Raw genomic sequence first — 25,584 nt, forward strand, 5'->3', positions numbered from 1 at the left:
CGTAGGACTAAACAACCAGGACCATGCCTATTGTAAATACCTTACCAAGTACCATTACTTTCGTTATGGTAGTAAGGGAAAACAATACCCTACCTTAAACAAATCCTTTAGACTTAAGGTTTGGGCACCATGGCACATAGTGCCATATTACACGCAAACTTGGTAGAACCAAGCTTTGAGTACCCAAATAGGAAGATGTCACCACAACCATTAGTAAAGTCCATTAACACAATAAGATGTCCTAATCCAAGAATCTTTGGAGAGTAAGCCTATAAGCTTAGAGTGTTGGAAGAAATCATAGAATTGAAGAAAGTATCAGTGCCAATCATCAGAAGACTCCAGGAAGGATCTGGACAAGGGATATATTCCACTATATCTAGTGTGATCACCATGGAGTTGAAGGATGGTGATCTGTTCAAGTCAGTTCCACGTTCCGAAACATGAGAGCGTTCGAACTTCGGGACGAAGTTCAGTTTAAGGGGGAGAGGCTGTAATATCCCAGGTTTAGAGGCAACAAAATGAGCGAACACCAAAGTGTGCATTGCATTCATGCATAGAAAATCCGGGGAATTTTCGCGCTTTCAAATAAAACTTACCACGAGAATCGAAGTTTCACTTGACTTGCCGGAATTGAAGTAGATCATCAAGTCAAGCGCTATAAACTTCACTCGTGATCTTTGCTAAAACCTTGTTTTGGGTAGAGATGATTGTGATCTATGGATTAGATCCAATGGAATTAGATTTACAACAACACATTCTTTAAGAATCAAACCCTAACTTATTAACACTTAAAAGTTAGCAACTACCTTTGTGTGTAATTTAATTCACTTCTAAACTCATTACCAAATAAGGTTAACCACAGGGTCTAAAGTGCATAAAGGCCACACATTCTTATTTCAATCATAACTTATTAAGTATATGGAATATCATAAAACTAAATCCATTTACATTACGAATTATAGTTCAAACTATTTGAATAAAATTAACTATGAGTACTTTGAAACTCATATGATCATGCCTTGGTGAAATCAAACAAAAACTATCCAAATTTGAGGAATAACCTTCAACTTCCACCTTTTCACTAATATTATAATATAAATCCAATCAAATATAGTATAGTGACTCATCCACAATAATAAAACCATCCACAAGATATTTAGTAGCAAATGCCACTTGGCTATCCAAAAATAAATCATATGAGGGGATAAGGATCATGCCACATGGGATGAAAATATCTTCATGACTTGCACTCCAAGCTATGCCACCTCATGCTCAAAGGATTGCTATGGATGAGGGCATGACAACCAAGCACCTTACTCATCAAACCAAATCAAGAGTCACCACCTATGTGTCATGATACTAGAGCTTGCCCAAGCCTATAAATAGAGCCACACCCTTCATCCATTTGCTCATCAAGTACCATGATACATGGGAACAAACACATAGAGCCACTCCATATGAATTAGCTAGGATCAAGATGAAGAAGCTAGGAGGTGGAGGCATGCCACAAGATGCAGGTTTATCGGATTTCTCGAAGAACAAGCTACGAAAGATACCAAGGTAGAATCCCTAGGCAAACCATATATTTAGAGGATCATATCATCATATCTTGAGTAGGACCTTAGGATATTCCAAGATATTGAGAAGTGAGAGAGGTTATAGATGCTAACCATATCCATGGCTATCCTAGAGAATACTAGAGTAGTATTACATCTTACTTGTTTAAAACCAACCTTTTATATTATAGATGAGAGCCATGTTCATTAGTGAAACATAACCAAAGCTTATGCTCATACTCTAATCCTAATTGTGTATCACATTGGTGATCACTACTTAAACCCTAAACTACATTTGAATTCCAAACCATGGATTAATTTGGATTATAATTAGAACCCTGCCATACCTCATGCCTATTCATACTTCAATTTAGTGAAGCTTATGCAAAACCCTAACCTTTCAAGTAGAATTCACACCACATAGAATATTATGTCCCTAACTTGTGTATCATGGATCACAAGTATAAACCAATCCATATACAAGCTTATAAGTACTAAATACCATTTAGTGGTTGTAAAGTTTATTCAACCATTTTCCTAAAACCTTAAGAAGTAACTCTTCACATAAAATCATGAACCAATCCATTCTCATTACCATTAATTTTAAACTCTAGCCATAATTAATATATATGTGAACAATCCATATTGTGATGCACTAACCAAACCTAACTAAGTGTTCACCATGCACATGTTATAAATTTTTAACCATTCAAACAGATTGGTTCCTAAATTAAAAGGAATTGAGATAAACATCTAAAACCATGTTCTATTTCCAATTTAACAATGCATTTCACAAGAACTACCAAATTAATCCATTATGAAATGGTTGTTTATAAACAAAACAATACAACGAGTTAATATTATCAAATTGATATTGATATTCAAATATTTTTGAACCTACAAAACAAAGCAGAAATCAAATTTGAATTCAAACCAGAAAATAGAAAACAAAAAACAGAATTCAAAACAGAAATTTAAAAAGAGAATTGGAGGGAAACTTACCTGGACCTCGGCATCGCAGAGCCCATCACCACTTCGTCGCAGCCCAACACCACACCGCGAAGCAGGCCGACACAGCCCAGACACAGCCCAGCCCAAAGCCACATACCGATTCGACTGCTTTAAAAATCGTGCGAGAATAAAACACGTCGTCGTCCTCGTCTCCGTGCACGACAGCGCTGCAACGCCAGTAGGCCACGATCTCCTCGCCGATAAGCTTGCCCGGACGTTGCCAGACCTCTCAGAAGCACGCCCAATCTCTCTCGCGTCCGAGTTTATCCGCGGGAGAAAAGATCTTCGCCAGACGAGATCATCCAGAGACCGCCACCTCTTGACCGTCGCCGTCGTCGTGTCGAGGCCTCGAAAGTTCTCTTGGCCTATAAATAGGTGGGGATCATCACCGTGATCTCCTTGTTCTTCGCCGCTCATCCATTCTCTCTCGATCAGCCTCTATCTCTCACCATTATCCACTTACTCGTCGCCGGCGTCGTGGACGAGTTCGACGGAGGAGACCACCCCAAGCTCCGTGCGGTGGCTCGTTGGAAGCGCATCGTCGAGGAGAGCCTCCGGGTACAAGCAATCGTCCGGGGAGCAAGGTGCAGGGCGAATTTGAAGATTCCCTTTCTCAGTACATCGCCGGTAACAATGAAATCGAGCTCAACTCCGGCAGCAATCATCGTCGTCGACCACGCCATCATGTTCAGGGTAAGCTTGCGCATCTGAAGAGCCAGATCTTGCTTCCTAGAACCCTCTGTAGCCCTCGATCGATAGTTCACCGGAGAGCACCGCCGCGGGACATGTTCTCCGACATGGTTCCGGTGATCCCCTCGCCAAACCAACACCACCATCGTGTTCCTCGTCTTCTTCTCGTTCGATTGGTACCAACCACGCATCTCGGGGTGTCCTAAATCGGCGGCGCCACCGTGCTCTGGCCGCCGGCGTTTAAACGTCGGGGAGGTCAACGACCTCAGTCCGTTTTGACCGGTCTTTGCCTGCGTGGCAGTCTACGTGTCCATTGGTCCCACTCGTCGGCTGTCTAGGAGTAGAAATGAACCGGTATCTTTAGTATTTTCCTTTAATTTCAAATTCCAGTAAATAGGTGAAACTTTGCAAAATCATAGAAATTTCATTTCAACTCAGAAAATTATGAATAATATGTCAAAATGCTCACAAAAATAAACTCTATTCAAATAAAATATAAAACAAAAATGTGTGTCAAAATAAAAATTCATTTATTTTTAACCTTATTAAATATGCCATTTCACTTATTTACAATACAATTTGAATTCAATAATTAGTGAAGTTTCAAAATTAAATTTTAACTATTCAAGTAACTAAGTAAAATGTTAAGATCAATTTTATTTATCATATTTACATTTACTTAATTATTAGTGGTAATTCATAAACCCTAATTTGCAAATTACCATTTACTATTTTCTTTAAATAGTAAAACCTCAAGAAAAGATTATAAGCCAATATTATTTTGGTAAATCAAAACTTATTTACTTAAACATCTTTAGTTAACAAGTTGATTATTTTAAACCCTAATAACAATTATTAAACCCTGATTCTTAATTAAACCAAAATAGGAGTACTCTAATTATTAAATCTTGTGAAGATTAATAAAATGTCAAAACATTACTAATTTTGATTCAAAGTAATTAGTAACCAAAACTCTATTACCAATTATCATTTTAGGAGTTGTGCCATAATTTAGAAACCCTAGTTTTAATTTAAGCAAGACATTGATCTCATTATTTCATGTGTTCATCTATAGTAGTTGCAAACCTAAAACCTTAGGGGTTTAGCTCATGTGATCATAGCCACTTCAACTTTACTTGTAGAACCTTAATAAGTAACCAATGAATGCATGCTTATGATCCATTAGCATAAACCAAGTCACATGAGATTTTCATTTCATGTTCCTATTCTTAATTAAAACCTATATGATTCACTAGTATCACCTAGGTATAAACCCTAGCTTGCTACCACATGATTAGCACCGTTGATCACCAATCCTATATACCACACCATTATGATCAACCTCAACCATCAAACCCTAGTTAAACCATAATGATAAACCCTAGTATCAACCTTGTGTAGCAAATCACATCACATGTTCCTATCCAACTAAACCCTACTTAGGAAATGATAAGTCACTTAACTTAGAGGCCATTAGAGATTATTTAGTGAAGCAATTGGGAAACTATAATAAACCCTAATAGCTAATTATAGAACCATCTTAATAACCATCCTTTGATATGATGCTTAGAAGGAACCATTAGTGTTTACTTAGTAAAGCAAATATGAGGCTATAGTAAACCCTAGCTCATAGCAACACCTTGACCATCATTCTTTGATATGATACCCATAATCAACCTTAGTAACAAACCTGCTAATACTTGCTACATATAAAACCAATTCAACTTAATAACCCAACTAGTTCCTATCCAAGAACTAAATGAATTCAATAGTAAACCCTAGAAAGCCATAACACCTATATATAATAGTCCTTATTCTTATTAACCTGTTCTTCAAAAGTTATTCTTTTGAAGTACAAGTGTCAATCAAACCTTAGAAGCCCAATACTTCTTTGAAATACTTATTATCACTTAAGCAACATGTTCTTCAAAAGTTATTCTTTTGAAGTATAGTATAAGTAATCATCCACCATGTTCTGTAGAACTTAAAATTAACAACTGTTCTTTACCTATTATTCCACCATTATTCTTTATGTGTATGATTGTTATAATGTCTTATATCACTTGATTATGATGCTAATATAACCAAACCCTAATAAGAACCTTGTTTGAGAACCATTCTAAAAGTGCAACCAACCCTAAAGAAATCTTTACAACTCATCCATCCTAAATCATCGAGATTAGGTTACGCTCGGGACGATTGCATCTCATATTATGCATTATAGCATCTTTGCCAGCTTCTTTAAACATTGTCCTTACCGGACGATGATGGTATTTCAGACATTTGGAGTTATCACGTATCGAAGCTTTTGCCCGCATAATCTTGCAGTCAAGAAAGGCAAGTTCATCGCTTGCTCATGTCATTTGATTATTTTTATCAAATTATATGCAAAGTACTATACTTATCACTCATGCATTGAAAAGCAAAGTATTATTTTACAATTATGAATATGACTATGTGGTGGGCAATGGAACCATGGTATGTGTTGATATGGTGGAGGTTCCATTGCAATGGGTTATATCACCCTAGGATTAATTACCAATGCCGTCCAGATGATTCTAGCGCCGTACAAACCGCGTTGACCATGAGATCTATAATGGCTCGGGGAAGCCAGCCGTATCTTTTCTCTTCTCGCACGCCAACGGATCGGAGAGACGGTGGGGTGCTGGAGGCACCGCCGCAATAGGTTGGGAAATCCTTTTAAATCCCCATCCATTAGTGATGTTAATCTCTTCCGATCTATGAAGGATTGTCCAAAGTACACCATGAGTAAAGCCGTATTATCTGGGGAAAGTCTACCGGAGGTGTGCGGGTGGACAAAAGGGTGGGTTTGCGATCGCGGAGAAGGCGGTGTGGGCTTGGATCTTTACACCCGGCCTCACACCAAAGGAAGTGTGAACGGGGGCAAGCTCCTCGCGGATGGCAAAAAGGGTGAGATCTCTTGTGGGAAAAGTAACGCACCTCTCGCAGAGTGTATCAAATTGTGGCTGTCACTCCTCGTTCCGGAAGGGAACCGCGAACGCGGCAGAAAGGAACTCCACGAAGTTCGGTCAACTCCGTGAAGACCGACGGGCATAGTTTTCAGAATAAAATAAACCTTTTGAAGAAATGTTTACAAAAACTTGCATTGGCCTGTGACTTTCTGGTCTATGGCTGTAGCTAGTGCATGATACACATATTTCCTAATATGAACTTGCTGAGTACGCTCGTACTCATTCTATCTCGTTTGAACCCCCTTCTTAGAGCAATGCACCGAAGGAGAAACTACCGTGGAACTCGAAGACAAAGGAGTCAACTGCAACAAGATGAAGAATCCAATCAACGAAGTCAATGGAGTCAACTCCTCGCATCAGCTTATAATGGAAATCTAGACTAGTAATAGAAGGGAATCTTTCCCTAATCCTAGCACCTAAGTAGCTAGATTTCTATAGCAAGCCAAGTAGCTCTTGAACTTGAGTTAGCAATAAGATAGACTACGAGTCGTTCTTCTGGAGCTTTATTTGAAGTTTTACCTCACCGTAAAGTAGGAGGTTGTGTGGATCTTATGTAAACTGTTCGTGTGTACTTCTATAGACATACCTTGGACTCGCATATGTTTCTGTTGTACCACTCTGAGAGATGTAATATGGGTGGAACGGTGTTTCACTTGTGTTATGTCAACGACTTGTGTACTACACCATGCAGTGGTACGCTGGGTCATCATATAAGCTTTCTTCTTTTGAAAATGCATCTTTGTTCCTTGCTTTTTTCGACATATTTTCTTTCGGTATCTCATGCTTATGCTTTCTTCAGAGCATTTCCCGGAATCTCAGGTCTATGCCGTGAAGAAGGTGAGGGAGGATCGGATTGCGCGGGAATTTCCCAATATGGACGCGCATTGGGATGGGTACGACTATCTTGTCGCCCTCTCGCCGCGGGTCCAACACATGCGCTGCGTCGACCGGCTTCTTGCCGACCTGCCAACTGCCGCCATCCAAATCTTCAAGGTGCTCGTGGCCCGAGGAGGAGCTGCCGGAGAACATCACGCTCATCGCCAACCGGCTCAAGGATGCCGGCACCGGATCCGTGAGTGGCAATGCTCCGCGGCTCGTGCCGGAGCCGACACGGCGCTGCGCTCCGCGTGCTCATGGTACCTCGCTCCGGATCTGGATGCTCTCCAAGGCGTACGCGCAGATGCTCCTACGGACACGGATCCGCGCTCGCCGCGAAGCGGCAGGGGCCGGGCATACCGGCTTGCCGAGTATGCCGAAGTCCGCACCTTCATCCCTCCTCCTCCCGGCGTCAAGGACTACCTCAGCGATGAGGAAGAAGAAGACGAGGGAGATGAAGATGAGGCCGCCGAGGACGTGCCGCCGGAAGCTCCCGGCCGCGCGCTGCTCCCCGAAGATGCCGAGGCCGGTGCCGCTCCACCCGACGCCCCCGCTGCTCGATGACCTTTTATCAAATGTTTGCCTCGTGATCTATCCGTTGGCCCTGCTTGCCTCAAAAACAATGTTTGTTAAATTCTGCCCCGGTATGTCGGGGCTTATGATGTAAAACCTTAAGTTTGCTTGTGGTTGCCATACAACATTTTCTGCCGGTAAGTTATACCGGTAGCTAAGTATTTCTAAGTTTGGTTTAGCACATTTGCTCATGGTTTTGCTTTTATCCTGCACTGCAAAGATTTCCAAATTGTTCCCGCATTCAATTTGATGCACACTTGGTTCTTTTGCCTTGGCTCTGCCTGCCTTCTCTGGGCGTTCTTTGGCGTATGAGCACAAGGTTCTTTCACCAAACAAGCATCTTCTTGAACTTAGCAATAACTTCGAAATTTTGCAAAAAACCGGGTTAACCGGGGTTAGTTAAATTTTCCGGATTGTTCTTTCCTGCTCTCTCTTTCCGCAGTTCATGTGCTTATCCCCTACCGGTTTATCTTGCTTGCCATGAAGCCGGTTTATGGACAGCAAGCAGAGTCGAAGACTCCGGTAGGGTTTAGCACACTACTAAACCGGAAAGAAAAAACGTTCAATAAGCAACCGTAGAACTGAAAAAATAAACAAGTTACATGCAATCTTATCGGGGTAGTCCCCGAGACTCATTCAATGTTCCGGTATCTTTTATTCATAGCATATAAGGTACAAAAAAGGAACTTCTTACACCACCACTTCAAGAGTAGAAAGGACGCAACAGAGCTACGTTCCATGGACGCTTGCTCTCCTCTCCGACTTGTCCGCCTTTCCTTCTTTCCACTCCCGTGCATCAATTAGGTAGTATGCATCATTGTGAAGCACCTTGCTTACAATGAAGGGACCTTCCCAAGGTGACAAGAGCTTATGCCGGCCTTCAGCGGCGCTGCACTAGGCGAAGCACGAGATCTCCTTCCCGGAAAACTCTTGGATTAACTTTCCGGTCATGATAGCGTCTCGAGGTTTTGCTCGGTAAATGGCTGTTCTTGCCAAAGCTAGCTCTCTTGCTTCTTCTAGCAAGTCCACATCATTTTCTCTGGCCTCTTTGACCTCTTGCTCAGTATAGAGCTCCACTCTTGGTGAATCATGGATGATGTCGGTTGGTATGACCGCTTCTGCTCCATAAACCATGAAGAACGGAGTGTATCCGGTAGACCGGTTTGGAGTTGTTCTTATACTCCATAGCACTGATGGTATCTCATCAAGCCAACACCCTGGTGATTTTTCCATCGCGTCAATGAGTCTGGGTTTGATACCGGAGAGTACCAAAGCATTCATTCTTTCCACTTGGCCGTTGCCTTGTGGGTGTGCTACCGAGCACAAATCCAACCGGATATTCTTATCCTCACAAAATCTTTTGAACTCACCTTGAGCAAAGTTGGTTCCATTGTCAGTAATAATGCTGTGCGGGTATCCATACCGCAAAATGACATCTTTCAAGAACTTCACGGCTGTGTGTCCATCACATTTTGCCACAGGTTTTACTTCTACCCACTTGGTGAACTTATCCACCATAACCAAGATGTGGGTCATGCTGCTTCTTGCAGTCCTGAATGGGCCAACCATGTCAAGGCACCAAACGGCGAACGGCCATGTCAATGGTATTGTCTTTAAACCGGACGCTGGGGTATGATTTTGCTTGGCGTACCTCTGGCACCCGTTGCATTTTCTTACCAAATCCTCAGCGTTCTCCAAAGCAGTGGGCCAGTAAAACCCATGCCGGAATACTTTTGCTACCAGCGCCCTTGATGAGGCATGATGCCCACATTCCCCTTGGTGAATTTCCTCAAGCATTTCTTTCCCTTCTTTCGGTTCCACACATCTTTGAAGGACACCGGTGACGCTTCTCTTGTACACTTCACCATTGATGAACGTATATGCCTTGGACCTTCTTTGGATTCTCCTTGATTCATTTTCGTCAGCCGGCAAGGTGCCGTTGATCAGGAATTCCTTAATAGGTTTAACCCAAGACGGAGTCTCCCGAACCAGGAATACCGGTACGTCTATGTCCATGCTATCTACCAGCATTGTTTCTTCCGGTACAGGCGCGACAACGTTCGATCTTACCGGAACAGTCCCCGAGCTTACCAGAACAGTCCCCGAGCTTACCGGAACAGTCCCCGGGTTTCCTTCGTCGATATCCATTGGCACAATGTGTGACTCCGGTACAAAAATTGATTCCGACTCTGGACTTGGCTTGATTGATGGTACCCTCAGGTGTGCCAAGGCTATTCCGGGAGGAATTTCTTGTCGGGATGAGCCTATCTTGGACAAAGCATCCGCAGCTTCATTTTCTGCACGCGGTACATGGTGAAATTCACAGCCTTCGAAGAAGCCGGCAATCTTTTGCACGTGAAACCGGTACGAGGCCATGTTGGCATCTTTTGCGTCCCAATCCCCGGAACACTGCTGCACCACAAGGTCTGAATCTCCATAGCAAATGATCCGGTGTGCACCGATTTCTTTTGCGACCTTAAGCCCATGGATCAAGGCTTCATACTCAGCGACATTGTTTGATGCCCTGAAATGCACTTGTAAAACATACCGGAGATGATCTCCCCTTGGTGAGGTTAGCACCACACCGGCACCTAGGCCCTCCTTGAGCTTGGATCCATCAAAGTGCATCTTCCAGTATTCCAGCTCTCGATCCGGGGCTTGTACTGCATTTCCGCCCAATCAACCAAAAAATCAGCTAAAGCTTGCGACTTGATGGCGTCTCTTCTTTCGTACACCGGAACATACGGTGATATCCGTATTGCCCATTTAGCAATCCTGCCGGCCGGCGTCCTAGTTGCACATGATATCGGAGATGGGCGCTTCACTCACCACCTTCATAGGATGTTCCTCGAAGTAATGCTTGAGCTTTGTGGCGGCCATAAACACGCCATAGGTCATTTTCTGGAAGTGCGGGTAGTTTTGCTTTGAGAGGAGAGCACCTCGCTCAGGTAGTATACCGGCCTCCGGACGGTTTTTCCTTCCTCTTCTCTTTCTACTACCACAACAACACTCACGACCCGGTTGGTTGCTGCTATGTATAATAACATCGGTTCTCTTTCCAACGGCGAAGCCAATATGGGCGCGGTAGCTAACATCGTTTTCAGCTCCTTGAATGCTGCGTCTGCCTGAGGGGTCCAGACGAACTTATCGGATTTTCTCATTAAGGCATACAACGGCAAGGCCTTTTCTCCTAACCTGCTTATGAACCGGCTTAGCGATGCTAAGCTTCCGGTGAACTTTTGTATGTCCTTCAAATCTTGCGGTATTGTCATTCTCTCGATTGCCCTAATCTTAATCGGATTGACCTCAATGCCTCGGCTTGAGACGAGGAAACCCAGCAGCTTGCCGGCAGGGACACCGAAGGTACATTTTGCCGGATTGAGTTTCATCCGGAACCTTCTTAGGTTATCAAACGTTTGCCGGATATCATCGATTAGGGTATCTTTTACCTTAGTTTTTATCACGATGTCATCCACATACACCTGCACATTCTTTCCGATTTGATCAAACAAGCATTTTTTGCATACAGCGCTGGTACGTTGCACCAGCGTTGCGCAAACCAAAAGGCATAGTGATATAGCAGTAAGCCCCGTGCGGGGTAATGAACGCAGTTTTTATTTGATCTTCCTTTTTCAAGGGAATTTGGTGGAAACCGGAGTACGCATCCAGGAAAGACAACAACTCACACCCAGCAGTGGAATCAATCACTTGATCGATCCGCGGTAAAGGGAAAGGGTCTCTTGGGCAAGCCTTGTTGAGGTTGGTGTAGTCGATGCACATGCGCCACACCTTCGGAGCCTTTGCCTCCAGGTTCTCATCTTTCTTCTTTTCAACCATTACCGGGTTGGCCAGCCACTCAGTATGCGTGACTTCCACAATGAAACCGGCAACCAGCATCTTTGTCACCTCTTCTCCAATGATCTTCCTCCTATCTTCAGCGAACCGGCGCAATGGTTGTCGCACCGGCTTGGCATCTTTCCGAACGTTTAGAGAGTGCTCAGCCAGCTCCCTCGGAACACCTACCAAATCATCAGTAGACCAGGCAAAGGTATTCCGATTCTCACGGAGGAAGCTGACGAGCGCGCTTTCCTATGCCTCACTGAGGCCGGCACCGATACGAACGGTACGCTCAGGGAAAGCCGGGTCCAGCGCAATGTCCTTTGTCTCCTTTGTCGGTTTAAACGCCGGAGCACTCAGACTTGCACTCATTGCCGCTAAGCTCAACTGTGAGGACTGAGCGAGCGCAACTGCGGTTTGCATCCTTCTTTTTTCCTCCGCGATCACCAGCGATTCCGCTAGGTTCGATCCGGCAGATGCGGTTTCCAGCGAGATCTTGTAGTTTCCCACCACAGTTAGAGGTCCACGAGGTGCCGGCATCTTCATCTTGAGATACGTCGTGTGGGTCGAGGCCATGAAGGCCGCCAGCGCCGGTCTCCCCAAAGCAAAGCATGGTACGGACTATCTAAGTCCACCACCTCAAACTCCGGGTTCTCAACCCGGCAATTGTCACGTCCTCCAAATGACACATCCACCCGGACTTTTCCAACCGGTGCGCAGGACAAACCCGGAACGATTCCATGGAAAGTCGTGTGCGTTGGCTGAAGCATGTTTTCTCGTTATGCCCGAGGTATGCATGGTGTGCTTGTACATGATGTTGATGCTGCTGCCATTGTCTATCAAGCACCTTGCTGAACTTCACTCGAGTTTGCGGCCCTTTCATGATTGGGTCCACAACAAGAGCATATCCACCCGGATTCGGCATGATCTTAGGGTGATCCTTAGATGACCAGGTAATTTCCTGATTGGACCACATCATGTACTTGGGAACCGCCGGCATCACAGCATTGACCTCCATGGAGCGGCGGTGTACACTTTGCATGTCTGTTGGCTCAGTGACAAAGACAACACAGCACAAATGTGGGTCTTCGTAAACATTCCGGCCTAAAGGTGCCGGTGGAGGTGGCTGGTTATCATCTTGTTCCACCCGGTTAACTTGCTGGTACTGCTGCCGGTTTGGCGGCACTGGTAAGGCGTTTGCCCCGGTAAGTGGGGGTGGCGGCGGTAGCTGTTGCTGCCGCGACATGTCTTGTGGTGGATGTGCATCTTTTACCGGTCCCTTTTGCATCAAGTACTTGGTCCAGGTACAATCCTTCGTCAGATGGTTTGACGGGTGTGCCGGATTCGGTGTGTGCCACCGACATGGTTGGTCCATGGCAGCTTCCATGGTGTATTTTGCGGGTTCTTGCCGCGTTTCTTTTCCGGACCCGGGGTTTCTTTTCCACCCATCGTTTCTTTGGACCCGCCCACGGCTGCGATCCGGTTCTTTGTCTCCGATCGCCGCTGGCCTCGAGTTTTCTCGCACAACGACGAACTCGCTGCGGACCATACCTTCGATCCGGAAAATCCTCTCTTCTTTTGTTATTCCGGTTATCCCGGTGTTGCTCTTGGCATAGCTGTTCCGGTTCGGGTTGCACTGCCGGCTGCGTTGGGTCTCCCAACGCATAGCTATCCGCCACACGTATCATCTCTGCCAACGTTGTCGGCATGTTCCGCTGCAGCTTTTGCCACAACGGCGAACCTCTTCTGCACCCACTGCTAAACCAAGCAATGGTCTGTGCCTCGATTACCCCTTCACAGGAGTTCCTTGTGGTGTTCCACCGGGCCAGATAATCCCGGTCTGTTTCGTTCGGGCGTTGCACACACAGAGCAAGTTGCTGCGGCCTCGTTTGGCCTTTGATAGGTGCTCGCTGAAATTGCTCACAAAAGCCTCCTCAAAATCCAGCCAGCCATTTATGCTTCCTGCCGGCAAGTTGTTTAGCCGGATTCTTGCCGGTCCAACCAGAAACGATGGTATGATCCTCACGGCCCAACGCCGGTTTCCTCCTCCTGCTACGGTTCCTCCACCGCCTGCGACGTATACCGCGGTCACGTAATCCGCGAGCCAATCTTCCGGCTTCGTAGTGCCATCGTATGTTTTTGTGTCACGGGGCAACGTAAAGTTGCGAACTGGTGGTTTTTCTCTCATGATTCTTGGGCCAAAGCACTTTGGACCCGGAGGACCTTCCTCCTCGATCATTTCGACAAGTACACTCTATCCGGACGGTGCCTCGCATCCCGTTCCGGTAAGTATCTCTCTCCCAAGCGTTCCCCAGCGGTCCCGGTATGTCTGCCGGTCTTGTAGAATCGGCTTCATCGTAACGTTCGGGTGCCGCGGCCCTTGCCTCGCCGGTACCTTGGTGGAGGCATCTCTTCCTCTTCATCGTACGCTGCCCTTGCAGCAGGATAGTTTTGCCCGGTTTCGTGTCTACCGGCATGATTGTTTCCGGCATAGCCTTCCTTGGCGTAGCCTCGCTCTGCCCCTTGGCTTTTTCTACCGGCATCGTGTTGCCCGGCTTTTTGTTTACCGGCAAGGACCGGATCATACACGATCATCCGCCGTGCGTTCATTTCTTTTTCTCTTCTTCTCGTCCGGATGGGGGACGAGGCCTGCCCATGGGACTTGCTTCCGGCATTCTTTGTTGAACGCGCGGATTTCGAGGCTATAGCCTTGTTCAGCTTAGCCAGCTGCTCGGCGTTCCGCTCGCTCTACGGTATCTAGCAGCTCTCTGACACGCTCTTGTTGTTTTGCCAGAGCTTCTCCGGTAAGCGAGTCACATAGATCTACAGCAGCTTTAGCAGCTTTTATAGTTTTATCCGGGCTACTGTACTTAGGTTTCTCTACGATGCTAACAGATGCAGAGGTACTCTTGCCGGTAAGAATTTCCTTACGCAAATCCTGATCTAGATTGCGAGCTTTAAGCCGGTTTTCCGGTATCCTAGCAGCATGATCGCTAACAGAAGCAAAGCCATGGGCAGCGTTATACTCACGTACGGTTAGGTTCAGCTCGCGCTGCGCCTTGACGACGTCTTTGCCGCTCTCGAGTATCTTCAGGCGCTGCGCTTCCAGCTCCGCCTGAGCCGCTGCCGGGTCGATGTTCTGCGCGATGGGGGTTGCCAGCGCGTTCATCGCCGCTTGGAGAGGTGTTGCCGGTGGTGCGGAAGATGCTCCCGCTGCGCCGGTGTCGCGCTCCAGCGGTGGCTTAGCCGCACGGGTCGAAACCGCGCGACCAGCACCTTCAGCTGCAACCTCCTTTCCTGCACCAGCCACACCGGTCATCATTACCTCGACGCTGCCGCCGGCGCGACCAGCACAGAGCCATCTTGCCGGGTCCGGTGCCACCAGCACCGGCGAGAGGCGCTGGCGCACGGGGACGGTGCCGAAGTAGACGCGGTGGCTGCCGAACTCGATGATGCGGCCGTTCTTGGGGAAGATGCCGCCGTTGGCGAAGCAGCCTGCGTTGTCGTTGATGAAGTCGATGGAGTAGAAGCTCTGGACGAGCGCAGACACTGTCCGCTCGCCGGCGAACTCGAGGAGGCCCGCCCGAATGTGTACTCCAGCATGCGCCACTTCAGGCCCCACGGTGGGCGCCAACTGTCGTCGTGGTGAACAGACAGATGCCATAGGATGGCTTAGATTGGGGCCGAATGGACGCAAGAGGATTCAGGGGAGGGTTTGTGATCAGGTGTGATGAACTTCCGGATGGTTTCCTCAAGAACTTGGCCAGGGCCAGAGGTTGAAGAAGAAAGACACAAGGAAGAACTCGCTCTAGATCACCATGTTCATTGATTCACACAAGTTACAAGTTACAGGTTTTTCTCTATCTCTCTGTGGTCTCGTGCCTGTAGGAGGCAGTACCCCCTCTCCTTATAGAGGGGAGAGGGTGGCTTACACTGGAAGAAACCCTAATGGCATCTTTGACTAGACAAACTACTTTACAAAGCTACTTTAATCATAGATGACACCGGAGTCCTCTTTAATCGTGGGCGCCGACGTCCTCCGAGCTTCTTTGACCGTCCCCCTTCTCTTTATCGTCAGCCCTTCGTCTAAAGTTACTTTGCTTAGCTCATCTTTGTCTTCTAGCTCTGGAGAGAATCTTTGACCAGCTTTGCCGACAAGCCCTTCCTTCCGGTGCCCGGTACCTTTTCTATCCGGTTCCGGTATCCCTCTTATGAGGATACCGGCTTAGCCTGTTCAGCCAAACGCCTATCTTAGACTCCGGCATGAACGTCTAACCGGTATCCTGATGGCTCAAACCATCCGGTTTGGCATGCCTTTGGTATACCGGGGGTCATCCCCCCAACACCAGGTTTCATGCATTGCTACAAGTTTGAAAGGTATTGGTATTTTAATTTACTCTTTATTTTCAGATTTGGTTTTGTCTATCTTTTCAAGTGCACCAACAACATCTATACATGAGCCTAGCATCTTAAACCGATCAAAGACTTTCCTAACTTCTATAACAACATCTTTAAATTCTCTAAGCAAAGTTTCTAGGATAAAATATTTCTTTCATCATCCTCAATTTCATGGAGTTTAAGAAACATTTGTTGCATTATAGGATTAAGACTAGCAAATCTAGCCTCTAGCATTTGAACTAAACAACCTGCAACAATTTTATAATTAGGAGCAAGTTCTACCAGAGATTTATCCTTAATATATTTATGCTTACTAACATGATTGAAGAATTTTTCAGTGTTATGTTTCTCAGTTATAGAACCATTACCTACTGATAGGTCCGTCGGATCGTACTTAGGGAACAACATAATGAACTAGAAACAAAATAAGAATTATAAAAGAAACTATTTTTTGTGTTTTTGATATAAAGACAGCCATAACCGATTTTTTAATGTTTTTATATGATAAAGAAAATAAGAAAAAATAAAGTAAACTAAGCAAAATAATAAAAAAGTAAAGAGATTGGAGATGAGAGACTCCCCTTGAAGAAATCATCTTTCTCCCCGCATGTAATGTCCCAGGTTTAGAGACGATCGAGGGGTAGATTTTAGAAAGGGATGTGCATTGCATAGTAAATTCTGGGGAAATTTCGCGCTTTTAAACAAAAACTGCATCGAAGAGGGGCAAGTTTCTCTCTCGACACCTTACAGGGTTAGGGTTTCGAGAGTGCGACAAACTTGCAATTCTCTTCACTAGTTAGGGTTTTTGAGATGAGAGGGGAGAGTTTGCTTGATTGAATTCTAAATGATAAGACATGGTTGAATTCAATCCAAGGTTGAATTTGAATTTCAAATTCAAACATTAAATAATTACTTTAAATAATTCAATTGAGGAAATTCATTAAGAATATAATCAATAATAATCAAGATAAACAATAATATTAAAGTTAAGCTCAATAGAGAAAACTTTGAGCTTTATTGATCATCACACACATTACAATGTCATTACAATATTTATAAGTGAAATAAAAGAATATTACAACATATTACATAAATGGGCAGAATAGTAAAATAAGGATAAATTACAAGTTAATGATCCTAAAACTAATTTCTACAAGATCATCTTCATTGATCTTGAATGTGATGAACTACAAGTCCAATTTTTATCCATTCTTGATCCCCGCACAAAAATCACAAAGAAGAAAAACAAATTATGCCAAGTGGCAAAGCCACTTGGCGATTAGAAAAGAAGTTAAAATGGTGGATAATATCACAGCTCTGCCGAGCTGATCCATTTCCAAGCCCTGGTACACCACACCAGGCTACACACACACACAGGCAGCTCACAGTACATGTGTGCATGCTCAACACACAGGCACTGCCTGTGCATGTGACACAACACACATACAGCATCAGTGAGTCACCCAAAGTGACCAGGCCAAGCTGTCGACTAGGGAGAGCACAGAAGCACCATATTTAACCTTTCCAGAGTCCAAACCCTAGCCATTTGTTCATCCATCGACAGCAGCACTGGGTAAGTTCATCAGGAAACCAAGAACACAAGAACAGCTTGAACAGTCACTGCTGTTCAACACAATTCCACCAACACAGCTCATAACCAAGAGGCATCAAGCTAAACAGGAGGAGCAGGGCAAGTAAATCATCCACAAGAAAGCAGCACAGAAACAAACCTCTACATCAACAACTCATTCTAGGAGCCGGAGTGAGGTATACCACACAAAAGCCTCGAGCAAGATCATCTCTTGCTCATAATTAAGCATACAAAGCATCACTCGGAGCACGTAAAGGGTAGATTACCCTGTGTGTGTCATCATTTGGCTACCAAGCCATTTGGTGCAAGCACAGATGGGTAAGACCAATAGGTTAACATCCTTTGGGAACAACAGTTATGCAAATCCATGCATAACTAGAGGAATCCAGCCAAGAATGAAACCATAGCTAGCCTAATCCACACACTAAGCACCTACAGCTAGCTAGGCCATCAGACTATAGACAAATCTTTGTCTATATAAATTTCTCAACACCAAAAGCCACTGGTAGTCCAAGATTGGATCAAGCCAGGGAGCAATTGTTCCATTCCAGCCAGCAAACCCAACCATAGCAAGTCACAGAGAGGCAGGAGCAACCATTTCTAGCAGATTAAGCCTGCTAGGGTCACATCAGCTACCTAGTCACTTCAACAGATCACCAAAGCATCACATCATCACCACTAGGGTTCAGGATGAGCTAGGGTACCCAACCAGTGGTTGGCATCCCTTTAGCCTCATTATTCCATCCATGAGATCATCACTGCAGAGCAGTTCACATCACTTATCCACTTCAGTAAAAATTCAGGCAACACAGATAAGTGAACAAAACAAATAAATCAAAGCACCAGAGCTTTGCAGTGATCCAATGGATTAGTGCAAGCAACAACAATTGCTTGAGCCAACCACAGCAACCACCAGCACAAGGCCTGGTAATGCACAGTCACCAGACTAAAGGCCAGACAGGCATAGGCAGTAAATAAAGCAAGCAATGATCAAACAGCTGTTGATCACTGGATCACCAGAGCTTGTTAAAGCAGGCTAGAACCCAATTCTAGCATTATCTTGACCATATGAAATAACCAGGCACATTACTTAAGAAATTGTATCACAGATAATCAATCAATGACTTTATAATTGTATCCAGAAGCACACCCATGGCAGCATGAACCTCTAGATCAAGGTAAATAGGCACCACACATGGTGCACATCATTGAAGCATACAGATTAACCAGCAGTAATGCCCAACCAAAATTACACAGAAATTGAGCACAAGGGACGAGCATCTCGGTGCCCGGAACTTGCAAATTTACAAGATTTACAATTGGTAATCAAGCCAGGGCGAGTCAAATTGAATACACTTGAGAGCCTAACAAGAGCAAGTAACAAGAACGGAAGCACAGGGAGGAATTCAAGTAAGGAATGCATTGCGATAGCGAGCGCAATAGCACAGCCACACAAAGCACAGACAGCATGAGCATAAGCTAGCAAGCCGCAGCAGCAGCCGCATCGGCATGGCAGCATCTCCATCAGGAGGAGGGCCATGGCCAGAGCTGCTGAAGGTAGAAGAGGAGAAGGCAAGAATGAGAGAGAGGAGAGGATTGAAGGGGCGTACCTGGAGCAATAGCGCTAGGCATGCCATGGCGGCACGGCGGCACGGGCCACCCACGGTAGCGCCAAGCCGCGCCTGGCCTGGCGACGCCGAGCGTGGATGTCCACGGCAACACCACAGCAGCACCACGGCACCACGGCGGCGCCACGGCCACACTGGAGCGTCGGCGGCGGCAAGAACGCCGTGGCACTCCACGCCAGGAGATCGAGGCGAAGGGGCGAGGCGAGTGGGCGACGCAGGCCGGATCGACGCGGAGGATCTGGTGCGCCGTCGAGCGGCGGTCATTTTGCGACCAACCACGCCGCCGGAGCCGGCCGGAGATGGCCGGATTAGTCGGCGACGACGGCGGCGACGCGGGTCGCCAGAGCTCTAGGGTTAGGGTTCGGACACGAGCGCGAGGTGAGGGAGTGAGCGACCGACCGCTCGGGTCGGTTGGACCCGAGCTGGTCTAGCCAAACCACTGGGCTCCACTGACAGGTGGGCCCAGGGGTAAATCAGTCTTTTCCAAATTTCATTAAAAATCAGAAATTTGGACATTCAATAGAAAATTGATAAAAGCTCTAAAAAAATAAGTAAAAATATGAAAATTAATCAGCATAAAATTCTCTATCCAAATAAAATATCAAAGAGAATGTTTAAAGACAAAGAAGAATAAGTCTTAATTTGATGATTTAAGTAATGAATTTAATCACACATATTATTTTCAATAATACAAATTAAGTCCATTATTGCCTTTGGACTTCAAAAACACCTTGACAACATTTCAAGGTTGTATTTTACTCTAAATCATGTATCCTCAAATTATTCTTAGTATCAACCTCTTACATGAAATGATAACAACATCGGAAGGGGGGAACAAACCCTAAAAATGGAATCATGCATAATTGCTTCTTTAACCATTGCCCTTATCGGACAATGATGCTATTTTTCAGAACAAGAGGACAAGGGTCAGTCCACACAATCCAACTGCAGAACTTTGCAGTGTTCAGGCAAGTTCATCACTTGCTCATGTCATTTGAAGTATTTTTATCAAATTACTTGCAAAGTATTATGGTTATCACTATTGCACAAAAATCAAAACCACTACTTTCATAATTATGAATATGACTATTTGGTGGGCAATGGAACCATGGATTGTGTTGATATGGTGGAGGTTCCATTGCACGGGTTTATATCCATCTAGGATTAAACAACAAATGTCGCCAAGTGATTCTTGTGCCGTAATATCCGTGTTAACCATAAGATCCGGAGTGGGACGGAGTAGTCAAAAGTGTTTCCACCTCTCGTTCATCAACGGATGCGCTTTACCGTAGACACTTGTATCTGTCAGGGCAAGCGGTGGGCTGGGGAAGCCTAAAGTCCCCACGGCATAGTCCGTAGACACTTGTCGCTCGAAGTGCAAGCGGTGGGCTGGGGAGGCCTAAAGTCCCCACGGTATTGCGGTCTATGATGGGTTGCAGCTACCGGCGAAGGAGTTTGGTTCGATCCCAAACTGTTGTCGTGGTCGGGGTCCATCCTTAAGTGGTATAAGAGGACCGACGAGGACCCAGGGTCGGGGTTTGCAACAAAGGGTGGGTGTTCGAGGTAGCGGAGGAACATGATTGGCTAGACCTTATACCGGGCCTCACACCGAAGGAAGTGTGGACGGGAAAGCTGCCCGGTTGGCACCAAGGTTAAGATCTCTTATGGGTAAAGCAACACACCTCTGCGAGTGTAAAGAATCGTGACTGTCACTCCCTGTTCCGGGATTGAGGAACTGCGAACGCGGCCGGAAAGGAGCTCCATGAAGTTCTAGTAAACCGGTGAAGGCCGACGGACATAGCTCTTTGAAATAAAAGCAATCTCTTGAAGAAATGTTTATCAAAACTTGCATTGGTATTAGACTTTCCGGTCTAATATCGTAGCTAGTGCATTAAACACCTCTTATCTATAATGAACTTGTTGAGTACGCTCGTACTCATACCACTCTTAAACCCCATGCTTAGATTGTCTGAATCGTCTGGAGGAGGACTACGACAACAATGAAGGAGCCGAGATCATCGGCTACGAAGAACCAGACCTCTCAGGAGGTGTTGAAGGCGTAGACTACATCATCGTCTACGGATCCGGGGAGGCTTCCGGAGGAGAACAAGCCTAGAGATATCTGAGGAGTAGTAGTAACCGAGCAGCACAAACTCTTACCATGTTGCTGCTCGATTAAATAAATGTTTAGTTTAATGAGACAATGGTATTGTAAGCTAAGTTGGGTTCGCCTCGAACCCAAGAGTTATCCTCTTAAGACCCAAGAGGAGCTCCGAGACGACTTGTGTATGATGACTGTAATAATATGTGAATGAGTTATGGACCCTGCTATGTTCTGTTGTACTACTCTGAGGGATGTAATATTTGCGGAATGGTACTTCGCGAATGTTATATCAACGACTGGCATACTACAACATGCAGTGGTATGCAGGGTCACCACAGTTGGTATCAGAGCAAAAGCTTTGACCTTAGGTTGGAACCTAGTAAATGGGACTAAAACGTTAGGAGTCAAATAGGATTAGTAAAGAATTCTCTAAAAATATGGTGTATATTCAATTGAGAATACAACAATCATATCTTTTAGTGCGATAATTCTTTATTATCTCTATTATGATGCATTATTACTAATCTCATAATCTTTCTAATTCTACAGCCAACATGGCAAGTTCACGACCGGGAAGAAACGTGAAAGTTATGGATTCAACGCTGAACGAGTACCAGGGAGGACTTGCTGATATCTTACGAGCCATGTTGCTGGAATTTGGGTGTGATCCCCAGATTCCAGTAAAGAAGTACATGTTCTATGATGGACCGGTGTTGGCCAAGTGCAGAGTAGGACTGCGACTTCCCGAATCTTTGGGAATGAGCGTAGTCATGCCAGCTGGGGAAGCGAGGACAACCAATACAGCCTACCATATAGCCGTTATGAGAGCCATAACCGACATTCGGGAGCATAAGACGAAAGCGCTTATGGGTTCCGAATTCACCCACATTCCTCATATGGAGGAAGACAATGACCCCATGCTGAACCATTTCAAATATGCCAAAAGCAAACCAGCCGAAGCAGCCAAATACATGGACAATAACCGTAACTTCATATCATTACTCTTTCAGTTGAATCGTCATCTGACAGGAGCAATTGATACGATGCTTGAGGAATTCACTGAACCCAAGGAGGAGAGTAGGGGGAAAGAACCTATGGAGAATGTGGTTCACACACCAGTTTATTCAGCTGGTGACTACATCAGTTTTGATCCACTTGCACGTGAACCTACACCTGTTACACCTGGGAATTACCTGGATAGTTCCTATGGGGGATATGAAGGCGGAGCGGAATCCGGAAACAACCAGCGTTCCGGGACTCCAATCGAAAATTCTAGGGGTTGGCGTTGGGGAAATGATACTGGAACCCATAGTACTACTGAGTACTATGATGGAGAGATGAATGATGACGCAACAACCCAGAACCAGAGCTATCCTAGTAATGAAGGAGTGGATGGAGGATATCCGACACAGGTTGAGTCGGGTATGGGTTTTGGTAATCCTTATGGTGGGGCTACAGGAGAGTATACCCGATGGGTGGATTATGATGCACTCAACGATCAGTTCATGAACACTGATTTCTCCTTAGGATCATCATCCGACTCGGATTACAAGCCAACGGGGAGACCTTATGTTCCAGGGTCTATCAGGAGGACGACACGTTCGACCGGATGGAAGCCTGGAATGTACCGGGAGTGAAGATCGACTAGAGTCCACCAGGGGAGGCGTGGCTATAATACACAAGTACCACGTGTATTATAGTTTGTAATATTTGTGTAAATTTGTACATATACTTTAATAAGTGAGTTTGCATACTCACATCGACTTGAGTATTGTAATGAGACCACTTATGTATGTATATACAGAGTATATGTTTTGTATGATTTGGATTTGCTTCTTGATTTCCATTGCGTGACTAGTTCTGTGCACAATGTTGAGCTCAGAAAACTTGCGCATGGAGTAATTATGAGTATCATCTTGTGTTGCAGAACTAGGGGGTTATGTCGGGAGCGTTAGGAGAGGAGACCGAAGCGCAGCGCATGGAGCGCGAAGCCAAGCAAAAGGAGGAGGCTGAGGGTGCAGCCAGAGATCAATTACCACCACCACCACCACCCATGACTCAGCAGAACTTTATCCAGTACATGCAACTGGCGGAAGAGAGGCAGCGTGTAACACTGGAGCTGCAGAACAAATTCCTTCAGGATCTGATGCAGCAGAATAGGGTGGAGAGACCTGAGAACCGAGGAGTCACATTATCGGACTTCCGAACACCAAGCCGATATCTTTTGCATACGCGCCCGAGCCGATGGACGCGGAAGATTGGCTGATGGATACTGAGCGCAAGCTCAACACTGTTGGATGCAATGACCAAGAGAAGGTTAGATATGCTACCCATCTGTTATGTGGACCTGCCGCATCATGGTGGGACAACATTGTAGCCGTGTATCCGGCAGGAAAAGTATTTACCTGGGAGGAGTTCGCAAGGAAGTTCAGGGAATCCAATGTCCCTGAAAGTATTGTGGAACTGAAGCGTCGAGAGTTCGAGAGTCTCGAGCAGAAGGATAAGGCAATCCTGACCTATGTCAGGGAGTTTTCAAAGCTGTCCCGGTATGCTGTTGAGGAAGTCAATACCGAGGACAAGAAGAAGAAGAGATTTCTGAGGGGGTTAAGTCCCCAGTTTAAGGTGCAGCTACGGATGATGAGAGCAACGGAATTCCAAGAGTTGGTGGATGCAGCCATCACTCTTGAAGATGACTTCAAACAACTGCAAGAAGAGAAGAGGAAGAAGGCCAAGTATGAGCCGAAGAGGTTTGTTAGTAACAAGTCTAACACCAGCTTGAGTTTCAAGCCACGGTATAACAACAACAACAACAGCAATCAGAGGAGGAACCAAGGATATCAGTCCGCCAATCGGATTATATGCCATTCCCGTGGTTTAACAGGACATGTCATGAAGGATTGTAGGAAACCCAAGATCATATGCTTTGGGTGTCGTCAGGAGGGGCACATGCTGAAGGACTGCCCCAAGAAGAATAGTGGAGGAGGTCAATCTGGAGGAGGAGGAAATCGAGGAAATACCGGAGGGAACTGGAAGAATAAGAAGCCCTTCGGCAAGCTGAACTGTACCAGTCTGGAGGAGGTGGTCAACTCTGACCAGGCGGTGATAGGTACGCTTCAGATACTCACTCATCCTGGCAAAGTACTTTTTGATACCGGTGCAACTACATCATTCATTTCTCAACAATTCATCATCAAACATGGGATTAGTTGCACTAAGTTAGATACACCCATAACCATACTTTCACGCGGGGGAACGATATTAGTAACCCATACCAAACAAACACAAGTCATCATGATCAATAAGTGCGCATTTGACGCGGACTCGTTCATTTTACCGATGAAGGACATTGATGTCATTCTTGGTATGAACTGGTTAGAAGCTAATGGAGCATTGATCGACTCGTGTAAACAAGACGGTGTCTTTGAAAAGTCCCGATGGAAGTAGAATGATCTACCAAGGAGACAAACACACACAGATTGAAGTTGAGCTACAGCTGAATAGCATGAAGGAGGTGAAGATAGAAGATATACCTGTAGTAAATGAATTCCAGGATGTATTTCCTGCAGAATTACCTGGTATGCCACCAGATAGGGAGATAGAATTCACTATCGACCTAATTCCAGGAACAGCCCCGATTGCCAAGGCACCATATAAAATGGGGCCTAAGGAATTGAAAGAACTTAAGGAGCAATTGGATGACTTAGAACAAAAGGGATTCATTCAGGAGAGTGTTTCACCATGGGGATCACCTGTGATCTTCGTGGATAAAAGAGATGGAGGAAGAAGGATGTGCGGAGACTACAGGAATCTCAACAACGTCACAATCAAGAACAAGTATCCACTTCCAAGAATTCAAGATCTATTTGATCAAGTGAGAGGTGCGGGAGTCTTTTCCAAGATTGATCTAAGATCGGGTTATCACCAGATAAAGATCAAGAAGGAAGACGTTCCGAAAACTGCTTTTGTCTCAAGGTACGGACATCATGAATACCTTGTAGTACCTTTTGGATTAACAAATGCCCCAGCAATATTCATGAATCTCATGAATAAGATCTTCATGCCATATTTAGACAAGTTTGTCATCGTATTCATCGATGATATCTTGATATATTCCAAGAACAAGGCAGAACATGCCGAACATCTGAGGTTAGTGTTGCAAACACTAAGGGAACACCAACTTTATGCCAAACTCAGCAAGTGCGAATTTTGGTTAGATCAAGTGGAATTTCTTGGTCATGTCATTAGCAAAGATGGAATCGCTGTTAACCCGAGCAAGGTAGCAGCAGTTCTAGAATGGGAAGCACCCAAGACTGTCAAGGAGATCCGA

The sequence above is a fragment of the Lolium rigidum genome, chromosome 3 (genome assembly GCF_022539505.1).
Source record: "Lolium rigidum isolate FL_2022 chromosome 3, APGP_CSIRO_Lrig_0.1, whole genome shotgun sequence".
In the NCBI taxonomy this organism is placed as follows: Eukaryota; Viridiplantae; Streptophyta; class Magnoliopsida; order Poales; family Poaceae; genus Lolium; species Lolium rigidum.